Raw genomic sequence first — 12,989 nt, forward strand, 5'->3', positions numbered from 1 at the left:
CCTCTCTCTAACAGAAAACATTATGCTAATGTTATCCATGGAAATCCTATCCAGTCTCTCCTTCCTCTCCACTCTAACAGAAAACATTATGCTAATGTTATCCATGGACATTTAAAAATATATTTTCACACTACTTATAATGCCAAACCATTAACATTGTAATCTACAAATAAATATTCTCATAATTGTGCATTAATTTAATATGATCATATTTTCCAAATAGCCCGTCCACTGCATGTTTACATGTGACCGTTTTTTAACCTAGTTACCATGACAGCAGCTGGCTAACCGAGCTAGATAACTTAGTCGACATAGATAATGTTAGCTAGCATAACCTATTTAAAACCATATAACGCAGAGCATCTATCTATATAATACGTTGTGACATAACATCATTAGCTAGTATCTCAAACGAGTGTAAGTTACCCGGCTTGAAAAGACGTTTGTGGTGATGTTATGGATTCACTTGACACTTGCTTCTGGCCGAGTTTCCCACAGCAGTTTCCTCTAAAACTATCGCAAGTAGTTAGAAGAAGAAGAAGAGTGAATGAAGCTGATATAGCGAGCGGCCCCCTCTGCTGGACAAAACAAGCACTACAAGATTGAGACGTCAACCGGTAGACTCTGCTGCCCGGTCTTTCTTGCCTCGTAAAATATTATTTCACTTTGCAGTCTGTTTTTAACGCACAGTTAAAAACGGGGACATTTCCGGGGACAGCTCCAGCCGGGGACAGGCCACTAAAAACGGGGACGTCTGGTCACCCTAATCTAGGTATCATCGCCACATAACTTATGTGGAATTTAAAAGACACCGTTACCGTTAGCTAGCTCACAACGTCTGTTACACTGTAACTTACCGGCAGCCTCACATAAAAACGTATTGGTTAACAAAGCTTTGATTATGACCAAAGTCTATAGTAGTGAAAAGTCTCTCTCTCTATTGTAACTTACCACAAATTGCCATCATAGCCTATCTACATGAATGTGTCCTGTCAGAGTCTTTTCCTCTCCGTTAACCGTTAGCTAGCAGTCTCGAGCCACAGCTGACGTTGACCACAATGAGCTACAAGTAGGACTGACGTCACTACCGGTGCAGCAGCCTCTGCAGCAGCAGCCTCCCCCGGGTCCTAGTGCCCGCCCGGTAACACGGTTAAGATGCGATGGAACGGTTGACGGGAAAACAACAAATCACAGAGAAAATATATTGACTGATATATTGAATTGTTTAGGGTAGCTTTAGCTTTGGCTTTAATAAATTCAGAAAATACTTGAAAACCAAAATAAAAAAGAATAGTAGCCCTCCTCAGGAACCACAAAACCCTCACAGACCAACTTCTTCTTCTGTGATATAATGGCGGTCCACAAACCAACGTTAAAGGTGCATGGCGCCACCTACTGTGCTGGAGTGTGTCCAATCACGGTTTACACCACTCTAAATCCTCCTACCTAACTCAGAACTTCTGAGAAAATAAAAAAGAGTCCTACTAACTTCTAATAGACCCTCCCCCATCCCCCAAATCCCTTCCAAACCCCCCCAACCCCGTCCAACCTCAATGACCCTTCACTTCAATCTTTCCCTCTCTTCAACATCCTTACAACAATATAACAACACATGCTCCACCGTTTCATTGACCATACCCTCCAGACACAAACCATTCACATGCTGCCAACCAGATGTAAGGACCAGTTCAATGTACAATGTCCTAAACACAATCGAGTAAACCCCACCTCTTCCTTCCTATTCGGACCTTTGATCCTTGGTCCACCGACCTTTAGAGGACATATAAATGTCCCTTGTGCTCAGAGTCCCATCTCTTCTGCCACACATCTATCAAAATGTCTCTGATCTTACATTTGGCCTCACCTCTACCCAGTGGAACATTAATATCAATTATATCTTGTTTCAAAGCTCTTTTAGATAACTGGTCTACAATTTAATTTCCTTCCACACCTGAATGTGCTGGGACCCAGCAGAATCTCACTACTACACCCATTCTCTCAATTCTCCATAATAACATTGATACCTCCAATAGTATGGCAGCTGCTTGGCCTCCGACTACAAGGCACTACAGAGGGTAGTGCGAATGGCCCCAGTACATCACTGGGGCCAAGCTTCCTGCCATCCAGGAACTCTATATCAGGCAGTGTCAGAGGAAGGTCCTAAAAATTGTCAAAGACTCCAGCCACCCTAGTCATAGACTGTTCTCTCTGCTACTGCTGCTCTTTAATTACTTGTTACTTTTAATTCTTATTCTTATTCATATTTTTTTTACTTCATTGTTGGTTAGGATCTCGTAAGTAAGGTCTACACCTGTTGTATTCAGCATTTCACTGTGAGGTCTACTACACCTGTTGTATTCAGCATTTCACTGTAATGTCTACACCTGTTGTATTCAGCATTTCACTGTAATGTCTACACCTGTTGTATTCAGCATTTCACTGTCAGGTCTACACCTGTTGTATTTAGCATTTCACTGTAAGGTCTACTACACCTGTTGTATTCAGCATTTCACTGTAAGGTCGACACCTGTTGTATTCAGCATTTCACTGTGAGGTCTACTACACCTGTTGTATTCAGCATTTCACTGTAAGGTCTACTACACCTGTTGTATTCAGCATTTCACTGTGAGGTCTACTACACCTGTTGTATTCAGCATTTCACTGTAAGGTCTACTACACCTGTTGTATTCAGCATTTCACTGTGAGGTCTACTACACCTGTTGTATTCAGCATTTCACTGTGAGGTCTACTACACCTGTTGTATTCAGCATTTCACTGTAAGGTCTACTACACCTGTTGTATTCAGCATTTCACTGTGAGGTCTACTACACCTGTTGTATTCAGCATTTCACTGTGAGGTCTACTACACCTGTTGTATTCAGCATTTCACAAGTAAGGTCTACTACACCTGTTGTATTCAGCATTTCACTGTGAGGTCTACTACACCTGTTGTATTCAGCATTTCACAAGTAAGGTCTACACCTGTTGTATTCAGCATTTCACTGTGAGGTCTACTACACCTGTTGTATTCAGCATTTCACTGTAAGGTCTACTACACCTGTTGTATTCAGCATTTCACTGTGAGGTCTACTACACCTGTTGTATTCAGCATTTCACTGTAAGGTCTACTACACCTGTTGTATTCAGCATTTCACTGTGAGGTCTACTACACCTGTTGTATTCAGCATTTCACTGTGAGGTCTACTACACCTGTTGTATTCAGCATTTCACAAGTAAGGTCTACTACACCTGTTGTATTCAGCATTTCACTGTGAGGTCTACTACACCTGTTGTATTCAGCATTTCACAAGTAAGGTCCACACCTGTTGTATTCAGCATTTCACTGTGAGGTCTACTACACCTGTTGTATTCAGCATTTCACTGTAAGGTCTACTACACCTGTTGTATTCAGCATTTCACTGTGAGGTCTACTACACCTGTTGTATTCAGCATTTCACTGTAAGGTCTACTACACCTGTTGTATTCAGCATTTCACTGTAAGGTCTACTACACCTGTTGTATTCAGCATTTCACTGTGAGGTCTACTACACCTGTTGTATTCAGCATTTCACTGTAAGGTCTACTACACCTGTTGTATTCAGCATTTCACTGTGAGGTCTACTACACCTGTTGTATTCAGCATTTCACTGTGAGGTCTACTACACCTGTTGTATTCAGCATTTCACTGTAAGGTCTACTACACCTGTTGTATTCAGCATTTCACTGTGAGGTCTACTACACCTGTTGTATTCAGCATTTCACTGTGAGGTCTACTACACCTGTTGTATTCAGCATTTCACAAGTAAGGTCTACTACACCTGTTGTATTCAGCATTTCACTGTGAGGTCTACTACACCTGTTGTATTCAGCATTTCACAAGTAAGGTCTACACCTGTTGTATTCAGCATTTCACTGTGAGGTCTACTACACCTGTTGTATTCAGCATTTCACTGTAAGGTCTACTACACCTGTTGTATTCAGCATTTCACTGTGAGGTCTACTACACCTGTTGTATTCAGCATTTCACTGTAAGGTCTACTACACCTGTTGTATTCAGCATTTCACTGTGAGGTCTACTACACCTGTTGTATTCAGCATTTCACTGTGAGGTCTACTACACCTGTTGTATTCAGCATTTCACTGTAAGGTCTACTACACCTGTTGTATTCAGCATTTCACTGTGAGGTCTACTACACCTGTTGTATTCAGCATTTCACTGTAAGGCCTACACCTGTTGTATTCAGCATTTCACTGTAAGGTCTACACCTGTTGTATTCAGCATTTCACTGTGAGGTCTACACTCTCATCAGCAAGCTTTCCAACTGTCCAACCAAAACCACTGCCTTGTCTACTAGTATATTCCCAACAGTCATCTAGAACAGTAGCAGTGGGATGCTCAACCTCACAGCCTTTCAACCCAATAAGCTAATGACAATTTATTACGCCGTATATCCAAAGGCATCTCACCTGTCTCCACTAGTAAGACACATACAGATGTTGATTTAAATGCACCAATACATATCCTTAAAGCTATATACTGGATTCTGTCCAAAGCTACTTTGTGATACAAAATGGGAAAAGGAACATTTCATATTTTTTTAAATAAAAAAACACCCTTCCAACTAACCCTACACTCATTAAAAACCCACTACCCCATTCCACTACTTTGACCCTATCTGCTCCTGCACCATGACAACTAACCCTACACTCATTAAAAACCCACTACCCCATTCCACTACTTTGACCCTATCTGCTCCTGCACCATGCCAACTAACCCTACACTCATTAAAAACCCACTACCCCATTCCACTACTTTGACCCTATCTGCTCCTGCACCATGACAACTAACCCTACACTCATTAAAAACCCACTACCCCATTCCACTACTTTGACCCTATCTGCTCCTGCACCATGCCAACTAACCCTACACTCATTAAAAACCCACTACCCCATTCCACTACTTTGACCCTATCTGCTCCTGCACCATGCCAACTAACCCTACACTCATTAAAAACCCACTACCCCATTCCACTACTTTAACCCTATCTGCTCCTGCACCATGACAATGACCTGGGAGGACGGGACACCACCACTCAACACACCCTGGAACTCTTCTGAAGTCAAATCTCGTATGACCAAATACTTCTCTGGTTCTGAACTCTTCACCACACCTTCTACCTCACTTAACTCTCCCTCATTCATTTCCATTTCACCTCCAGAACTCAGTCTGGCGCACGACTCACTCTGTTTGCACTTGAATTATAACATTTGAAATGTCTCTTCTTTTGAAAATAAATGTTGTGTAATGTTTACTGTTCATTCATGATTGTTTATTATCTACTTCACTTCTTTGGCATAGTAAAGATATGTTTCCCAAGCCAATAAAGATCTTTGAATTGAATAGAGAGAGAGCTCCATGTTAATGTATAGGGGACATGAGTCAGTCATGGTTACTCATGGTTATGTGATGAGGTAGCCCCGCCTGCTACTTCTAAATCAGTGTCGGTCCAATAGGGAATGTCCTCTTGGTGTAACGGTCAAGATGTTGGTTTCTCCCACGGTAGACCTGGGTTCATATCCCGTCAGTTACATTAAACAGTCTATTCTCTGAAAGGGGTCCAGACAGCCTGTTCCCAACAGTGGGATTGGAGAGGGACCCCTCTCCCTCTCTCTGACTGGAGGAGAGAAGTGAAATGGTGTGTCTCCTCTGGTCAACAATACCTTGAGAGACTCCACAGCCTGTTGGAGCTCCTTCAGCTCCTTCTCTCTCTCCTGGAATCTCTGCTGGACCTTCTGCTGACTCATCCCCAGCTGCCTCTGTGGAGAATCACTCTTCAATGAGCTATCAAGCTTTATTAGTCCAGGAGATCAATAGTATAGTAATGTGACATTACTATAATAGAGAGGAAGGTCTACAATCCTGAGGAAGTCCCTTTACAATATGATATTATGTTGCTATGTGAATGATTATAGTTTTTATGGTAGGCCTACATGTATCAAGGGGTTGAGACTGAACTTTGAACTCATAAAAGGCCATTCAGAATGATAATAGTGTTTGACTTTAGAAAATGGTGATACATTTGGAGAATCTGGGTTAACATATCTATATACTCAAGGTTTGTGTTCATATTTGTGGATCCATTTCATTTGAATTCTCTCATATTCAAACAGATTTAGTTCCTACTGTATCTTTAATTCTTTGTTTATCAGACAGTCACCAACAAGTTTTTAATAGGCAAGTCAGTTATTTACACAGGAACAGTGGGTTAATTGCCTTGTTCAGGGGCAGAACGACAGATTTTTACCTTGTCAGCTCGGGATTCAATCTAGCAACCTTACGGTCACTGATGCTCTAACCACTAGGCTACCTGCCGCCCCTGTTGTTCTGGTCTTACCTGTTTCTCAGTCCTCTCTGCTGCAGCTGACACTGTATCATGGCCTTTATGTTCATCCATTGTACACTGATAACAGATACACTGCTGATCGGTACGACAGTAAACCTCCAGCAGTTTGTCATGATGAGAGCAGATCTTCTCCTGTAGTTGTGCTGTGGCTTTGACCAGCTTGTGCTTCTTGAAAGCAGGAGATTCATAGTGAGGTTGGAGGTGAGTCTCACAGTAAGAGGCCATACACACCAGACAGGACATGAAGGCTTTCTGCTTTCTGGTCCCAGTGCAGACATCACACGCCACATCTCCAGGTCCAGCATAGCACAGAGCAGGAGGGGGAGCAGCCTGGAGTCCTGTCTTCCTCAGTTTCTCCACCATATCAGGCAACATGTTATTTTTCCTCAGATTAGGCCTTGGTGAAGGTATGTCTGCATTGAGGACAGCTATAGACCCCTTTCAGAACATCCTGATCCCAGCAGCCCTCAATACAGCTCCTACAGTAACTGTGTCCACAGGCAGTAGTGACTGGTTCCTTCAGTAGATCCAAACAGACAGAACAACAGAACTGGTCCTGGTCCAGCAGATCTCCCTGCTGAGCCACTTTGGCGGATGTTCACTCTCACACAGACAGACGACACAGAGACTCAGATCAGTTTCGTTTCCTGAGAAGATAGTTTTTGGGAGGTATGGACATTCTGGTTCTGCCAGATAGGTGAGTTTAGAGGGAGGGAAGGAGGGAGGGGTTAGAGAGAGGGAGGGGTTAGAGGGAGGGAGGGGTTAGAGAGAGGGAGGGGTTAGAGAGAGGGAGGGGTTAGAGGGAGGGAGGGGTTAGAGGGAGGGAGGGGTTAGAGGGAGGGAGGGGTTAGAGAGAGGGAGGGGTTAGAGAGAGGGAGGGGTTAGAGAGAGGGAGGGGTTAGAGAGAGGGAGGGGTTAGAGGGAGGGAGGGGTTAGAGGGAGGGAGGGGTTAGAGAGAGGGAGGGGTTAGAGAGAGGGAGGGGTTAGAGGGAGGGAGGGGTTAGAGAGAGGGAGGGGTTAGAGAGAGGGAGGGGTTAGAGAGAGGGAGGGGTTAGAGAGAGGGAGGGGTTAGAGAGAGGGAGAGAGAACTGCAGGCAACGTCGAGAAGGAGACACATATTTTAGTTCCTAGGTTAGGACCCTTAATATTAAATAGAGTGGTTAGAATATATAAAGGGTAACAGTTTCTATGAAGTACATATTATAATTATTTTAATGACCTTTATAATGTCTTATAATACAATTATGTATTATAACACTGATTATAAGTGTCTATAATAATTAATGCGTGGTTGTAATGAGGAGGGAACTTGATATTGATACAATGTACTGTAGGTGAAATGAATACTGTATGTATTGACTGATCATTGAGAATGAGGTAATACTTTACATTACAGTGTGGTTATTACTGTTAGGTCTAGGGTCAGGGTTAGAGGTACTACATTCAGCAGTAACCCTAGACATATCTAGGACTAAAAAGAGAAGACGTTTTACAATCAGAGTTCTTTGTATCTCTTCTTAGTCATACAGATCCCCCACATCTTATAGGTGGAAGGGGATATGGACATATACAATACATTATTTCTGAAACCAGATGAAATGAAACTGGCTTTCAGCAGGAAAAGCTGCTCTAAGAATCCTAACCATGGCTGGGTGTCTTCAGAGACTGAGAGGTATAGAGACACACTGTCAAGGTGACAGGTATCCTAGTGGTTTAGAGACTGAGAGGTACAGAGACACACTGTCAAGGTGACAGGTATCCTAGTGGTTTAGAGACTGAGAGGTAGAGAGACACACTGTCAAGGTGACAGGTATCCTAGTGGTTTAGAGACTGAGGTACAGAGACACACTGTCAAGGTGACAGGTATCCTAGTGGTTTAGAGACTGAGAGGTATAGAGACACACTGTCAAGGTGACAGGTATCCTAGTGGTTTAGAGACTGAGAGGTGTAGAGACACACTGTCAAGGTGACAGGTATCCTAGTGGTTTAGAGACTGAGAGGTATAGAGACACACTGTCAAGGTGACAGGTATCCTAGTGGTTTAGAGACTGAGAGGTATATAGACACACTGTCAAGGTGACATGTATCCTAGTGGTTTAGAGACTGAGGTACAGAGACACACTGTCAAGGTGACAGGTATCCTAGTGGTTTAGAGACTGAGAGGTACAGAGACACACTGTCAAGGTGACAGGTATCCTAGTGGTTTAGAGACTGAGGTACAGAGACACACTGTCAAGGTGACAGGTATCCTAGTGGTTTAGAGACTGAGAGGTGTAGAGACACACTGTCAAGGTGACAGGTATCCTAGTGGTTTAGAGACTGAGAGGTGTAGAGACACACTGTCAAGGTGACATGTATCCTAGTGGTTTAGAGACTGAGGTACAGAGACACACTGTCAAGGTGACAGGTATCCTAGTGGTTTAGAGACTGAGAGGTACAGAGACACACTGTCAAGGTGACAGGTATCCTAGTGGTTTAGAGACTGAGAGGTATAGAGACACACTGTCAAGGTGACAGGTATCCTAGTGGTTTAGAGACTGAGAGGTAGAGAGACACACTGTCAAGGTGACAGGTATCCTAGTGGTTTAGAGACTGAGAGGTATCCTAGTGGTTTAGAGACTGAGAGGTATCCTAGTGGTTTAGAGACTGAGAGGTACAGAGACACACTGTCAAGGTGACAGGTATCCTAGTGGTTTAGAGACTGAGAGGTACAGAGACACACTGTCAAGGTGACAGGTATCCTAGTGGTTTAGAGACTGAGAGGTATAGAGACACACTGTCAAGGTGACAGGTATCCTAGTGGTTTAGAGACTGAGAGGTATCCTAGTGGTTTAGAGACTGAGAGGTATCCTAGTGGTTTAGAGACTGAGAGGTAGAGAGACACACTGTCAAGGTGACAGGTATCCTAGTGGTTTAGAGACTGAGAGGTACAGAGACACACTGTCAAGGTGACAGGTATCCTAGTGGTTTAGAGACTGAGAGGTGTAGAGACACACTGTCAAGGTGACAGGTATCCTAGTGGTTTAGAGACTGAGAGGTATAGAGAGACACTATCAAGGTGACAGGTATCCTAGTGGTTTAGAGACTGAGAGGTACAGAGACACACTGTCAAGGTGACAGGTATCCTAGTGGTTTAGAGACTGAGAGGTATAGAGACACACTGTCAAGGTGACAGGTATCCTAGTGGTTTAGAGACTGAGAGGTAGAGAGACACACTGTCAAGGTGACAGGTATCCTAGTGGTTTAGAGACTGAGAGGTGTAGAGACACACTGTCAAGGTGACAGGTATCCTAGTGGTTTAGAGACTGAGAGGTATCCTATTGGTTTAGAGACTGAGAGGTATCCTAGTGGTTTAGAGACTGAGAGGTACAGAGACACACTGTCAAGGTGACAGGTATCCTAGTGGTTTAGAGACTGAGAGGTACAGAGACACACTGTCAAGGTGACAGGTATCCTAGTGGTTTAGAGACTGAGAGGTATAGAGACACACTGTCAAGGTGACAGGTATCCTAGTGGTTTAGAGACTGAGAGGTACAGAGACACACTGTCAAGGTGACAGGTATCCTAGTGGTTTAGAGACTGAGAGGTGTAGAGACACACTGTCAAGGTGACAGGTATCCTAGTGGTTTAGAGACTGAGAGGTATAGAGAGACACTATCAAGGTGACAGGTATCCTAGTGGTTTAGAGACTGAGAGGTACAGAGACACACTGTCAAGGTGACAGGTATCCTAGTGGTTTAGAGACTGAGAGGTACAGAGACACACTGTCAAGGTGACAGGTATCCTAGTGGTTTAGAGACTGAGAGGTATAGAGACACACTGTCAAGGTGACAGGTATCCTAGTGGTTTAGAGACTGAGAGGTAGAGAGACACACTGTCAAGGTGACAGGTATCCTAGTGGTTTAGAGACTGAGAGGTGTAGAGACACACTGTCAAGGTGACAGGTATCCTAGTGGTTTAGAGACTGAGAGGTATAGAGACACACTGTCAAGGTGACAGGCATCTTATTCTATTCTAGTCATTATACTATATTGTATTATATTATAAGAGTCTCCACTCAGTATAGTGTTAATGATGACTGTTTGTTGTGTACACTGATTGAATGGTTAGGACTATCTCTCTGTAGTCACAGTTTAAATCCCAAGAGACCAGGAGACCTAAAGGAAGCCTTCAACACTGCATCCCTTCATCCAGTCATAGTAAACAACCTGTCTGTCTGTCTGTCTGTCTGTCTGTCTGTCTGTCTGTCTGTCTGTCTGTCTGTCTGTCTGTCTGTCTGTCTGTCTGTCTGTCTGTCTGTCTGTCTGTCTGTCTGTCTATCTAGTTAGTTGTATATTGATCATTGACAATGAGGTAATACTTTACATTACAGGTTGGTTATTACTGTTAGGTCTAGGGTCAGGGTTAGAGGTACTACATGTTAATGATGACTGTTTGTTGTGTACATTGATTGAATGGTTAGGACTATCTCTCTGTCGTCACAGTTTAAATCCCAAGAGACCAGGAGACCAAAAGGAAGCCTTCAACACATCCAGTCATAGTAAACAAACTGTCTGTCTGTCTGGTTGTTGTTGCTATCAGTATTAAAAATACTTACAACTCTATGCACAAGGACGACTTTAACTTCTCTGTGCTATGGATCCCTTTTACGGGATCACTTTCCTAAACAACCGCTAGAATTGCAGGGCGCCAAATGCATAAATATTACTAAAAATATTTATAATCATGCAATCACAAGTGAAATATACCAAAACACAGCTTAGCTTGTTGTTAATCCACCTATCGTGTCAGGTTTTGAAAATATACTTTACAGCGAAAGAAATCCAAGCTTTTGTGAGGGTAGCTTTCAACGCTACAACAGCTAGCCCCAAATTAGCATGGTCACGAAAGTAGGAAAAGCAAAAACATTAACTTCTTCTTGCTGCAGGCGCAGTATTGAGTAGCTCTGATAAAAGGTGCCCATTTCAAACGGCCTGGTACTCAATCCTTGCTTGTACAATATGCATATTATTATTACTATTGGATGGAAAACACTCTCTAGTTTCTAAAACCGTTTGAATTATATCTGTGAGTGTTACGGATACAAGTGTTCTGTGTGTATCCTGTGTGTATTTCTTTTCTCTCCTTCTCCCCTACTCACAGGTGACAATAATCATTCCCCAATCAGTCATCAATCAGTCGCTAATCGGAAGACACCTGCTCCTTTTCCCTTACCCAATCACAGTCCCTTTCCCTTGGTTTAAAACCCCTGTCAGTTGTTTTCTCCCCAGCTCAATCTCTTTGTAACAGCTCAATCTCTTTGTAACATGCCTTCTGTCTGTAGATCGCTTGTGTGTTTTGCATCTACATGTCACTTTGTCCCCACCTGTGAGTATTGTTTTGGTTATGGTGTTTGAGTGTTTGTTTGATGGTGGGAAAAGGGGGTAACCAGACAAGTCGCCCTTGGGCTACACTACCCGTAGTTAAACATTGTTAAAAACACTAGTTAGAACTGGGCGGACCACCCCCTGTATTTTTGGTTAGTTAGTTAGCTGTTTGTGAAGTAGGCTAGTCTAGCTTAGGGGTGTTTTTGAATTATTATTCTTTCATTCCTTGGGTCCCGCTCAGCCCCTTTTCCTGCTCCCCCCATTTACCGTGTGTTTATAAATAAACATTTAGTGTTTGACGGTAATTAAGTTGTCTGTGTTATTTGTTCTCACTGTTACGTTTTCACTACTATAATTTGCATGAGTTGTGTTACGGGTCCCATTACCATCCCCCCTAGACTGTCGGGCCAAAGGGATTCGTAACAGTGAGTAAAACAGAACTCATTTTGCAGCAAACTTCCTGATCAGGAAGTGGAAAATCTGAAAACGATGCTCTGTTCTCGGGCCTGCCTATAAATGGCCTTGATATGTATTAGTATACATGCACGTCATACACCTTCCACTAGATGTCAAGAGGCAGTGAGAGAAGAAATGGAGTGTTTATCTTGGTCTGAGGTGGAATAAAACCTCTTGGCATGACGTGTCACCCATTTCCTGTTTTCTGGAAAGTGCGAGAATGGACCTGGTATTGCCTTCTGAAAAGCTGTCGTTATAGACGACTAATATCTCCGGCTTTGATTTTATTTGATAAATGTGACAATATCATCGTAAAGTATGTTTTTTCAATATAGTTTTATTAGATTATTGAAATTTATTCGGGACGTTAGGCGTATTGTGTTGTGTGCCTTTGTTCAGGAAGGAGAGCTTCGCGCTACTTTGCTAGCTTTCCGTGGTAATTGACTGGAGAAGAGGATGTTCTAAATCCAAACAACGATTGTTCTGGACAAAGGACCCCTTGTACAACATTCTGATGGAAGATCATTAAAAGTAGGACCCATTTTATGATGCTATTTCATATATCTGTCGAACATGTTGTACTAGTAGTTTGCGCCCAGATTTTGGGCACTCTCTCGCTATAACGTAAGCTGTATGTCGTAATGAAGTTATTTTTAGAATTCTAACACGGCGATTGCATTAAGAACTAGTGTATCTATAATTTCCTATACAACATGTATTTTTTAGTCATATTTATGAATAGTTATTTGGTCAGAATATGTGA

At 42.8% G+C, this 12,989-nt stretch overlaps 1 pseudogene; it reads right to left on the minus strand.

Annotated features, from left to right (window-relative positions):
- LOC120040987 overlaps positions 1 to 6,993 on the minus strand; it is a 15,139-nt pseudogene extending 8,146 nt beyond the window's left edge.
- Positions 6,994 to 12,989: the final 5,996 nt, after the last annotated feature.

The sequence above is a fragment of the Salvelinus namaycush genome, unplaced genomic scaffold, assembly GCF_016432855.1.
Source record: "Salvelinus namaycush isolate Seneca unplaced genomic scaffold, SaNama_1.0 Scaffold4, whole genome shotgun sequence".
NCBI classification, from domain to species: domain Eukaryota; kingdom Metazoa; phylum Chordata; class Actinopteri; order Salmoniformes; family Salmonidae; genus Salvelinus; species Salvelinus namaycush.